The following is an 11,040-nucleotide window of genomic DNA, read 5'->3' on the forward strand; positions in this document are numbered from 1 at the left end:
ACAAGGATAGCATGAAAAAGAAAAATTATAAGCCAATGTCACTTGTGAACTTGGACAGAAGAAACCTAAACAAGACAGGAATGAATGAATGAATGAATGAATGAATGAATGAAAGTCTTCCTGAGACTTTTTTTTAATATTTATTTATTTATTTATCTATTTGGCTGCGTCAGGCCTTAGTTGCGGCATGCGGGATCATCGTTGGGGCATGTGGGCTCAGTAGTTGCGGTGCAGAGCCTCTCTAGTTGTGGAGCACGGTCTCTAGAGCACATGGACTTAGTTGCCCCACGGCATGTGGGATCTTAGTTCCCCAACCAGGGATCGAACCTGTGTCCCCTGTATTGGAAGGCAGATTCTTAACCACTGGACCACAAGGGAAGTCCCATCTTCCTGAGACGTCCCTAGTTTTCAGTCTATATTCACTGGGCTTTTTGGGTCCCTTAGATGAGTGTCATCTTTTTATTGATCAATCTCTTCCAATTCGTTTACTCAACCCTGGAAGGCATCATTTCTGGCTAAGCATCCCCTTTTCCTTGCCCACTTCCCAGCCCCTCTTGTAGCTAATAGTAGTCATGTCTCTCACTGAGACATAAAGCGTAGTCAGCTGGGGACATTTCTGGGAAATCTTTTGCTTTCTTATAAAAACAGGCAAGAGGAGAGCTTGCCAACATTGTTTCTTCCCCCTTTTTTGGCACTAAAATCAGGTGTGATGCCTGGAGCTGAGGCAACTATCTTGTGACCATGAAGATAAAAAGCCAGAGTGCTAATGATGGCAGAGCAGAATGAAAGGAAAGTTGGGTCCTCAGTGGCTTCATACAGCAGCTAAAGCAGTGTTAACAACTGCCTCTAGACTTCTTGTTATCCAAGAAAAATACCTTTTTTTGTTTTTGTTTTTGTTTTGCAGTACGCGGGCCTCTCACTGCTGTGGCCTCTCCCATTGTGGAGCACAGACTCCAGACGCACAGGCTCAGCGGCCATGGCTCACGGGCCCAGCCACTCCGCGGCATGTGGGATCTTCCCGGACTAGGGCACGAACCCGTGTCCCCTGCATCGGCAGGTGGACTCTCAACCACTGCGCCACCAGGGAAGCCCAAAAATGCCTTTTTTAATGAGTCTCTGCTAGTTGGGGGAGGGGGGCTGTCAACTGCATATAAAAGCATGGGATACATCCACAAATATACAATATTTCTGTCACTTTTCTAAGCTATGCTTTCACAGAGCTTACATTCTGGGTGGAGGAAACAAATATTGAAAGTAGATAAGGTTTTTCAAATAATGATAAATACATTAAGAAGATAAAGCAGGATAATGAGATAGAGGATGAGGGGAAGGTGGGAGGAGGAAGACAGGGGGTCGGGGAAGGGCTCTCTGAGGTGACATTTGAGCTGAGGACTGACTGAGAAGGAGCAAAGTGAAGATCTGAGGGGAAGAGTATTCCTGGCAAAGAACAGTTTTTTAAAATTCATCTCTTCATTGCATATTGCTATGTTTTTAAAGTATATAGTCTCATAACCCATACAACATTTTTTTCTTGGTACTATAGCAACAGTCTTGCAGCTAAAGGCTAAGTGGCTCCAACTGCTAAGCTAATAAGACACAAGACATATAATTAACTTTACAAATTATAATGCTTTTTCTTTTGGCATTAATTAAAAAACAAAAACAAAAACTTTTAAAATACACACCTAAGAGGAAAGTGACCACTTACACCAGCGCCAATCTAAAAAGTAGTTTGTTTTTTTCAGCAATGGCACATGGAGTTACCTGCACACAGCTTTCAGGGAAAGAAACGAAAAATGGAAATGGCAAAGGAGCCCCACCAGGATGGCCACGCAGAGGTGGGAAGAAACTCGGTAAGTGTGAAGGTCACCCACACACAATCCATTAATGCCCTGATCCATCGTCAGCCTGATCTAAGCCACTAGATCCCTTGCTTGGACACCTGCAGTGACCTCCACCTGGTCTCCCACTTCTACTCTGGTCCCTGAAGTCTATTCTCCAAGTGGCCACAGAGATCCTTCTAAAACATGAGCCAGCTCAGGGCAATCCTTGCTCAAAGCCATCCAATGGCTCCGATCTCACTCAGGGTAACAGAGTCCTCACCATGACTTCCAGGCCCTACACCATCTGCCCTGCTCTTTCTGCAACACCATCTCCTACCACTCCGCCCTCCTCTTCTCCTGTTCCTTAAACCTACCAAACGTGTGCCCTCACCACAGGGCCTTTGGACCTGCTGTTCCCCCTGCCTGGAATGCTCTTCCCCCAGATAACACATGGCTCCTCCTTCATCCCATTCAGATTACTGCTCAAGGGCCATCTCTTAAGAGAAACTTTCTCTGACCACCCATCCCGAAACACCCACCTGTCACTCTGGGTCCTTTGTATTTATTCCTGTGCTATAGCTGTGAAGACCGGGCAAATCTTCTTTTTAAGTTCTGAGTCTGATCTTTTCTCCGTACTGGAAGTCCTTAGCGTTAGGATGGGGAGAATTGGGGTGAATTCTCAAAGTCAAAGCACCCCTCTCTTCACTCCTCGGTTTGCTCAGTTGTTGGGCTGCTGCTCTAAATCATCTATTGTTGAATACCTCATAGAAATAAAAGTATATTTTTTAGAAGTCTTATGCAAATTTGTGGATATTTCCTTTTTTTTCCAGCCCCCTGGCTCCAACTTCCCTAAGCCCAGATTTCAACAGTTCCACCTTCATGAACATGAATAGGCTTTTAACAAACCATTAAAATCCTTATAACTTGCAGACAGACCCACCGTGGATAAATGACCCACCTTCCGTGGTGTCCTTGGAAGTATTAGATTTAACCTCTCAAGAGCCCCAATTTACTTCCTACTTTGTTCACTGACCTTGCGTCCTCATTAAAAAAATGTTAATGATGTTATCAACACAGGCGATTTCCCATAGCCAAGAAGAATAATTAAAGGGGCTGGTTTGCACATTCAGGGCTTCCTCGGCTACCCCAGCTTGGACAGGAAACCAAGAGTACATTTATCAGTGAGGAAGTACTGGTGCCAAAACTGGGCATAGCCAGAACTTCCATAATCATACGATTATGAAGTGGGATCAACTGTACTCAGGACGATTTACAAGGAAGTTAATCTCTAGTGAAATTAAAAGACCAGTCAGTGGGAAATAAGATAGCGACAACTGGCATCTACTCGTCCTCATTTTAATTTTCTGGATGAGCAGAGTCCTGTATTCTCTGAGGTCAAAGAGTCCCAGGTCACTCACCTTCCTTGGTCAAAGTACTTGAGAAGTGGCCCTAAGAATACCTTATCTTAGCTTTTGATTTTCTTCCGGTAACGGGTGACCCATTGAAATATCCTGGAAAACACAGAGAAGAAGCCAGTGCTGTATTTTTGCTTATCTTCAATCACCCGCATTTTGTTTGCTTCTCAGTCATGCTTGCAGAAACAAACTTTGCAAGGGCTCGTTACTTGATTACTTCTCAGGCACCCTCCACGCGGTCATGCAGAGGAGTGCTGCGAGAGTGGACGAAGCCGTGTTCCCCTAAGCGTGCTGTTTTTCTAGCTGAAGCATATACTGTGCGCTCATGACATCCAGTGGTCAGAAAAATACCATGCAGAATTTTTTAAAGTTTTATACAAGAGCCAGGGTAACTGCAAACAGCTGATCTGTAGAGGGATAAAGGATCCACAGTGAAAGAGGGATGCGTTTGGTATCTCGCTGCTGAGATGTCAAGGAGAATCCAGGCTGGACCAAGAAACCTATTTGACGGATGCTCAGAAAAGGTGGTTTAGCTTTTCCCAGAACACTCGTGGATGAGCTGTCTTTTCATTCCTTGTCTGTAGCTGCTGCTGCTGTCCATTCATCCTTGGGCAGTGAGTAACCCTGCCTCTGCCTCTCTAACTAACCCTTCGCTATGACAATACAAGCTTCCAGAAAAGCATAGACCTTAGTCACAGGAAGTGCTGCGGTCGGCACCCCCTCGTGTAGGGGGGTGTTACGTGTCACTCTGTGAGGGGAGCAGGATTAGGGACACCCTGCTCTCCCGCAGTATCTACAATGCTGTACAACCCAATTCCTGGTACGCGCAGTGGGAGATCCCCCTGTGATCCTGGCCAGTCACATCTCGAGGTCGGCATATTTTCACCTCTTCTTTTGGGATGAACGAGGAGCTGCACCACCCAGGTCCCCCTTCAAAGAAGGATTCGTTGCCCCAGTTGAGGCCTCCAGCTATGGTTCCTTCAGGAACTACCTCAGCTGCAGGATGGCATCTTGCCTATAATGATCACCTCTTCCAGTCCAGCCCACCCCTGCGACTGACCACATGGTGGGTGTAAAGACCCAGCCATCTCAGCCCTCCAGGGATGACTTTGTGGGACAATATAGGCTCGAGAGCTCCGCAGGGTGGGCTGAGATCTGTCAGACCTGTTCAACTTCCCCCATGCCCACCCCTGCTCTCTGCCCTTTCCTTCCATAGGTGTTCGTCCCTAATAAACATCCATTGTGCCCAACTCCAAAAAGAAAAGGTGGTTTAAGGTCTTTGCTCAGGAAAGGTGGTTTAAGGTCTTCCCTGCCAGTCCAGTGTTTAAGATTTCGCACCTCCACTGCAGGGAGTGTGGGTTCAATCCCTGGTTGGGGAACTAAGATCCCGCATGCCACAGGGTGAGGCCAAAAAAAAAAGTGGTTTGGATTTTCAGGAAATCCCATTTCCCAAACCATCAAATATGTGGTTATAGAGAAAGTGATAGAATTTTTTTAATTGAGGTAAAATTTCCATAACATAAAATTAACCTTTTTAGAGAGTACAGTTCAGTGTCATTTAGTTTATTCACAATGCTGTGCAATCCCCATGTTATCTAGCTCCAAAATATTTTCATCACCCCCATGAAACTCCTGTGCCCATCACTCTCCATTTCCTCCTTCCTCCAGCCCCTGGCAACCACCAATCTGCTTTCTGTCGCTGTGGATTTACCTGTTTCATATAAATGGAGTCGTCCTGTATGTGACTTTTATGTCTGGCTTCTTTCACTTAGCATTTTTTTGAGGTTCATCCATTTGCAACATTGTATTCCATTTCTTTGTTTATCCATTTAGCTGTTAACGGACATTTCCCTTCTTTCTACCATTCGCCTGTTATTAATGGTGTTGCTGTGAACATTTGTGTGCAAGTCGTTGCTTGAGTACCTGATTTCAATTCTTTTAGGTATAACCTTGGAGTGGAATTGCTAAGTCACGTGGTAATTCTATTTAACTTTTTATTTTAATTTTTATTGGGGTATAATTGATTTACAATGTTGTGTTAGTTTCAGGTGTACAGCAAAGTGAATCTGTTATACAAATACATATATCCACTCTTTTTTATTTCATTTTTAATATTTATTTATTTATTTATTTTGGTTGCACCGGCTCTTAGTTGTGGCACTCAGGATCTTCACTGCAGCATGCAGACTCTTTAGTTGCCCCTAAAGTTGCGGGATGTAGTTCCCCAACCAGGGATCAAACCCTGAGTCCCCTGCATTGGGAGCATGGAGGTTTACCCACTGGACCACCAAGGAAGTCCCTATCCACTCTTTTAGATTCTTTTCCCATATAGGCCATTACAGAGTATTGAGTAGAGCTCCCTGTTCTATACAGTAGATCCTTATTAGTTACCTATTTTATATATAGTAGTGTGTATGTGTCAGTCCCAAACTCCTAATTTATCACTCTCTCCCCATTCAACTTTTTGAAGAAAAAAAATTTTAGGCTCCTTGAAATTGAGAGAGAAAATTGAAATAGATTTTTAGATTCTTTGAAATGGATAGAGGAAGAATTTCATTTAGACCAGGATCAAATTTTCCCAAATGACCTATTGATCTAACTTGCTAGCCCTATCTGAAAGTACCCACCGGAATGAATGCAGATGGGTGACATAAAAGAACCCATTCAGGGGAAAGTTAATTGCCTAAGGATTCTCTGTTGGCATTTGTTTAGCTTGAGATGACAGCTCAGCAAACAGAAATTCTTGCCCCAAATCTTTTGTATGAACTCTGTCTTAACATTTTGTTTGAAAATTGCCTGCAGACCTAGAATGAATTTGGACAGCCAAAGTGAATTAATTAAGCTGAAAAGAACTCTCCAAACAAAGATTTCCCTGATGTGTTTTTTATTCAGAGCTTCCAGGTCACTAATTTGTCATGTTTTCTTTAAAAGGAGAAAACAGGGCTTCCCTGGTGGCGCAGTGGTTGAGAGTCCGCCTGCCAATGCAGGGGACGCGGGTTCGTGCCCCGGTCCGGGAAGATCCCACATGCCGCGGAGCGGCTGCGCCTGTGAGCCATGGCCGCTGAACCTGCGCGTCCGGAGCCTGTGCTCCGCGACGGGAGAGGCCACAGCGGTGAGAGGCCCGCGTACCGCAAAAAAAAAAAAAAAAAAAAAGGAGAAAACAGTGCGGGGGTGCTTTGGGTGCCCTCTGCAGAAAAATAGTCTTGATTTTAGCATCAGTGGAGAAGGATTGCTTGGCATAAACGAAAGTTCCCTTTAAGTCCCCATGATAAATATGTTAAACACTTTGGATGAAATACGTTCTAAAACTGAGCGTTTGATTTCCTGTTTTATTAAACAGAACGTTCTGAATGTGATTATAAACACATCAGTCAGACCCAGTTTGAGCTACAACACAGTGGTCTTCTCAAGAGCGAAGCTTGGAAAGTGGGGATAGTGCCTGCAATCTATTTTTTTTAAATGTTTATATATTTATGTATTTTTATTTATTTGGTTGCGCCAGGTCTTAGTTGCAGCAGGCGGGCTCCTTAGTAGCGGCAGGCGAACTCTTAGGTGTGGCATGCATGTGGGATCTAGTTCCCTGACCAGGGATCAAACCTGGGCCCCCAGCACTGGGAGCGCAGTCGTATCCACTGCACCACCAGGGCAGTCCCTGCAATCTACTTTAAAATCCTTCAGTAGGATCTACCTGTACATGTGAATTAGTTTCAGTCTACTTCCTAGGGGCAACCCGCTCAGCTAAGCTGGAAATGCAAAAATCCAAAGGTAGTTAGAACCTACATTTAAGAGACTCATCAGAGGGTTTCCCTGGTGGCACAGTGGTTGAGAGTCCGCCTGCCAATGCAGGGGCCACGGGTTTGTGCCCCGGTCCGGGAAGATCCCACATGCCGCGGAGCGGCTGGGCCCGTGAGCCATGGCCGCTAAGCCTGTGCGTCCAGAGCCTGTGCTCCGCAACGCGAGAGGCCACGGCAGTGAGAGGCCTGCATATAGCAATTAAAAAAAGAAACAAAAGACTCATCAGAGACACTGCTTTGGGAAAGATCCTCCGTGTTCTGCTTACTTTCTGCAAGTAATAAACCCTCGCTTCTCCCAATATTTGCCTTGGTTGTGTCTTTTGGCTCAACACCTGCCAAGAGGTGAACCCAGTTTTCCGGTAACATAATGTTATTATTCATTACTGTGAAAGACCAATGTGTTGGTATAATTTTTTCCTTAAAATTAATATAATTAAATAGGATTAATTCGGGAACTCCCTGGCAGTCCGGTTCACTGCCGGGACCTGGGTTCAGTCCCCGGTCGGGGAACTAATATCCTGCAAGCTACAAGTCTCGTGGCCAAAACTAAACAAAACAAAAGAAAAAACAAATAAATAAATAGGATTAATTCACTACAAACAATAATAAAATAAAAGACTCATCAAAAGCTCACGTTGACTCTCTATCTTCAATCAATGCCAGATGGTTTGTTAACCAGCACAGTGGGTGCTAAGAATAAATTTTCATTGATGAAATGATGGAATTGCCAAGGATATTGTCTAGGATCTAGACTCTAGACATTCTTACCTGTGTATGAGCAGGGGCTATGAATCTAATGAGCCCCCCCACACACACATAATTTTAATTCTCTAATAGCCACCTTTTTAAAAAGTAAAAAGAAACGGTGAAATTAATTTAAATAATAAATTTTATTTAGTCCAGCATATCCAAAATATTATCATTTCAGCAAGTAATTTATAAGAAAAATATTTATGAGATATTTTTCATGTACTAAGTCTTGGCAATCCATTGTGTATTTTGCATATTACTAGCCATAGTAGCACTGGGCTAGGAGCTTTATATGCATTTTATATCTCTAATCCTTAAGACAACCCTGAAAGTTAGGGTATCTTTGGACCCATTTTACAGACGAGCAAATGGAGGCTGGGAGGAATTCAGTAACTTTCTCAGGTGATATAAAGGTGTCAGTGGCAGCCTGGCCAGCCAGCGGCAGCCAGGTGTAGTGGATAGTATAATCACATCCGATCCCCTCTTCACGGCAGGTAACCATCCTCCACCTGGTGATACGGGCATACAAAGGCCCAGCCCTCTTGCCTCAATTTAGGACCAGAGCTTTCCTGCAGGATGGGCCTCAGTTGCAGCTACTAGGGTTGCCTTCTCCCTGTGCCCAGTCCTGCCCTCCTCACTGCCTTGGGCATCTCTCCCCAGAGACTCCCCAGGCAACCTCTGCAGTGTTTCACGGGAACCCTGTCTAAGACACCAGGACCCAGCTCAGACTCCAAAGCCCTCGCTTAGGAACGTCTCCTTTCTTATGAGCTAAGCCTTGGCAGTCTTCCGGACACTGTGTCTCCCTACCAGGCTAGGAAACAAGCAGAGGAGTCATTTCTCATGTGGAAAGGGGTTTTCCCAAGAGGGGATGGAGCGCTGCACTACTGACCCTTGGGTCTCTAGAAGCTCGGCAAAATGAACTCAATAAGGAAATAAACTAAGGGGTAAGTTATCTGCATTTTTAGAGCACACACACAGAGCAACCAACGAGAATAACACAGGGATGATTTCTGAGGAGTCCCCGCCCCCCGTAACAAAATGTGTCTTTAAAATGTTCATTGAAAAATAGCAAGAATCTTCGCAAAGCCTTTGTCACCTGAATCTTTGTGTCACTTTCAATCAGCCCAACCTCAGAGATTACAGCAGCAAAATTCTCAAGTTGGCCAATAGCAGGTCAGGGTCACCTGGGAGTCACCTCTGACCCAGTTGCCCATCCCCAGAGCATGGACTCACCCAAGACCACTGTGTTCATGTAGAAGCTAATCTGGGGAGCCCTCCAGGACCAGCAAAGACATTACAGTCTTTGGAGACCCCTTACTGGGAGACCCAGGTGGTTAATTAAGCAAAACAGCCCTAGTCACTGAATTTGAACTTTCTGTTCAGCACAACCTCATGCTGACTATGCATTTGATTCCTGGGGTCCCGCTGGTGAAATTATGTAAGGCTTTTTCTAAATAATCAAAAGAACTTTTGGAAACATGCCCTGGCTGGTCCTTAACACCCCACTGGGGAAGACAAAGCAAAAAGAGACTGAAGAAAATGCATCACTTTTCTTTACTTCTGGAACCCAGGGCCAACTCTGCATAGCAAGAAAAGTCATCATCAAACAAACCCTTCCCCAGAAAAGAAGAAAAGGCCGAGGGCCAGAGTGGACCCTGCAGGGCCCCACCAAGAGGTCCACCTAGCTTGTAGCTCATAACCCCGCTGGGGGCGAGGAAGTGAAGATGAAAATCCAACTGAAGCTAGCCATGGCCGCTTCCCCTCCTCCCCTCCCCCTGGCCATTCCCTTTCTCCAATCTGCCCGAGGGGCACACATGACGTCACCCCCTCTTGTCGGGGCCACCCCTTACTGTACCTGATCTGAATCCCAGCCACAGGCAAATGTGTGCGGACTACGAAATTGTACACTATAAGTAATACATGCTTGTTTTTAAAATAAATAAAATGAAATAAATAAAATAAAATAAAGCAATAAATTAAATATCCAAGTAGTGTATCAAGGAATAAAAATAAATCCATTTCCTTTCCTCCACTCAGCCCACTCCCCAGAGGCAGCCACTGTTAACTGTAGGAGTGTGTCCTTCTAGATATTCTCTAGATGCACACATACACACACGTGCACACACAGTTGGGTTCATATTATGCAGATGGCGCCAAGGTTAGATTTTTTTTCCACCTCTGTACCGTGGACATTTTTTTCATGTTGTACAGATTTTGAGCAGAGCAGGACCACAATCTGATGATTCAACTACCCTGGGCACTCTGTGCAGAGAACAGGCTGCAAGGGGCAAAGGATGGAAGCAGTGTGACCAGTTAGCAAGCAATTACGATAACACAGGGGTGAGATAACCTACGCCCAGCCTACCTGGGTAGCAAGGGAAGTGGTGAGAAGTGTTTGGAGAAATATCTAGAGCTTGCATGTATTTTTTGTTGTGTGTGTGGCCTCACTGCGTGGCTTGTGGAATCTTAGTTCCCCAACCGGGCATCGAACCTGCACCCCCTGAAGTGGAAGCGTGGAGTCTCAACCACTGGACCGCCAGGGAAGTCCCTGGGGCTTGCATGTATTTTGAAGGCAGAGCTAACAGGAATTCCTGATGAATTGGATCTGGGGTGTGAGAGAGAAGTCAAGGTTTGACCTAGACTTCAAGGTTTTGACCTGAGCAACTGGAAGCTGCCATTTCCTGAGACAGGAAAGACGTGGTTCCCCCAAAGACAAAACTGCAGCAAGAACCTGGAGGCGGGTGGTTCACTCAGGGGGGATCCAAGCAAGTAGAAGAAGGGAGCAGGGAGAGTGAGACAGTTAGGAATAATACATCTGGGACCGTGTCATGTTTCTCCTTGAATATATAAATAAACATGCGGACACACGTGTGAATTCACATTCCCCTCCCCACACTTTTTGCTTAAAAGCTAGCATTCTACAAAACCTGTTATGCACCTAGCTTTGTTCACATTACAGTAGATCCTGGCGCTCACTCCTTGGACACGCTGAGTTTGGATGTTCATTGGCCCCAGAGGGAAAAGTGAGCTGGCCCTTGAATGTGCATGTCTGGAGCTCACAGGAGGGTCTGGCTTGAGATCTAAAATTGGGAGGCAAGTGAGACCACCCAGGGCATGACTGTAGATACAGAAGTGGTCTGGGATGGAGTCCAGGGTCACACCATTGACACAGTATATTTTAAAATTTTTTGTTCTAGAAATGTTCATCCATGCATAAAAGTAGAGGTAATGGATACTGAGCTTCCTTAAGCTCATCAC

This window comes from Aethalodelphis obliquidens, unplaced genomic scaffold, assembly GCF_003676395.1.
Source record: "Aethalodelphis obliquidens isolate GAN/ISIS:26980383/991018 unplaced genomic scaffold, ASM367639v1 scaffold9, whole genome shotgun sequence".
NCBI lineage: Eukaryota > Metazoa > Chordata > Mammalia > Artiodactyla > Delphinidae > Aethalodelphis > Aethalodelphis obliquidens.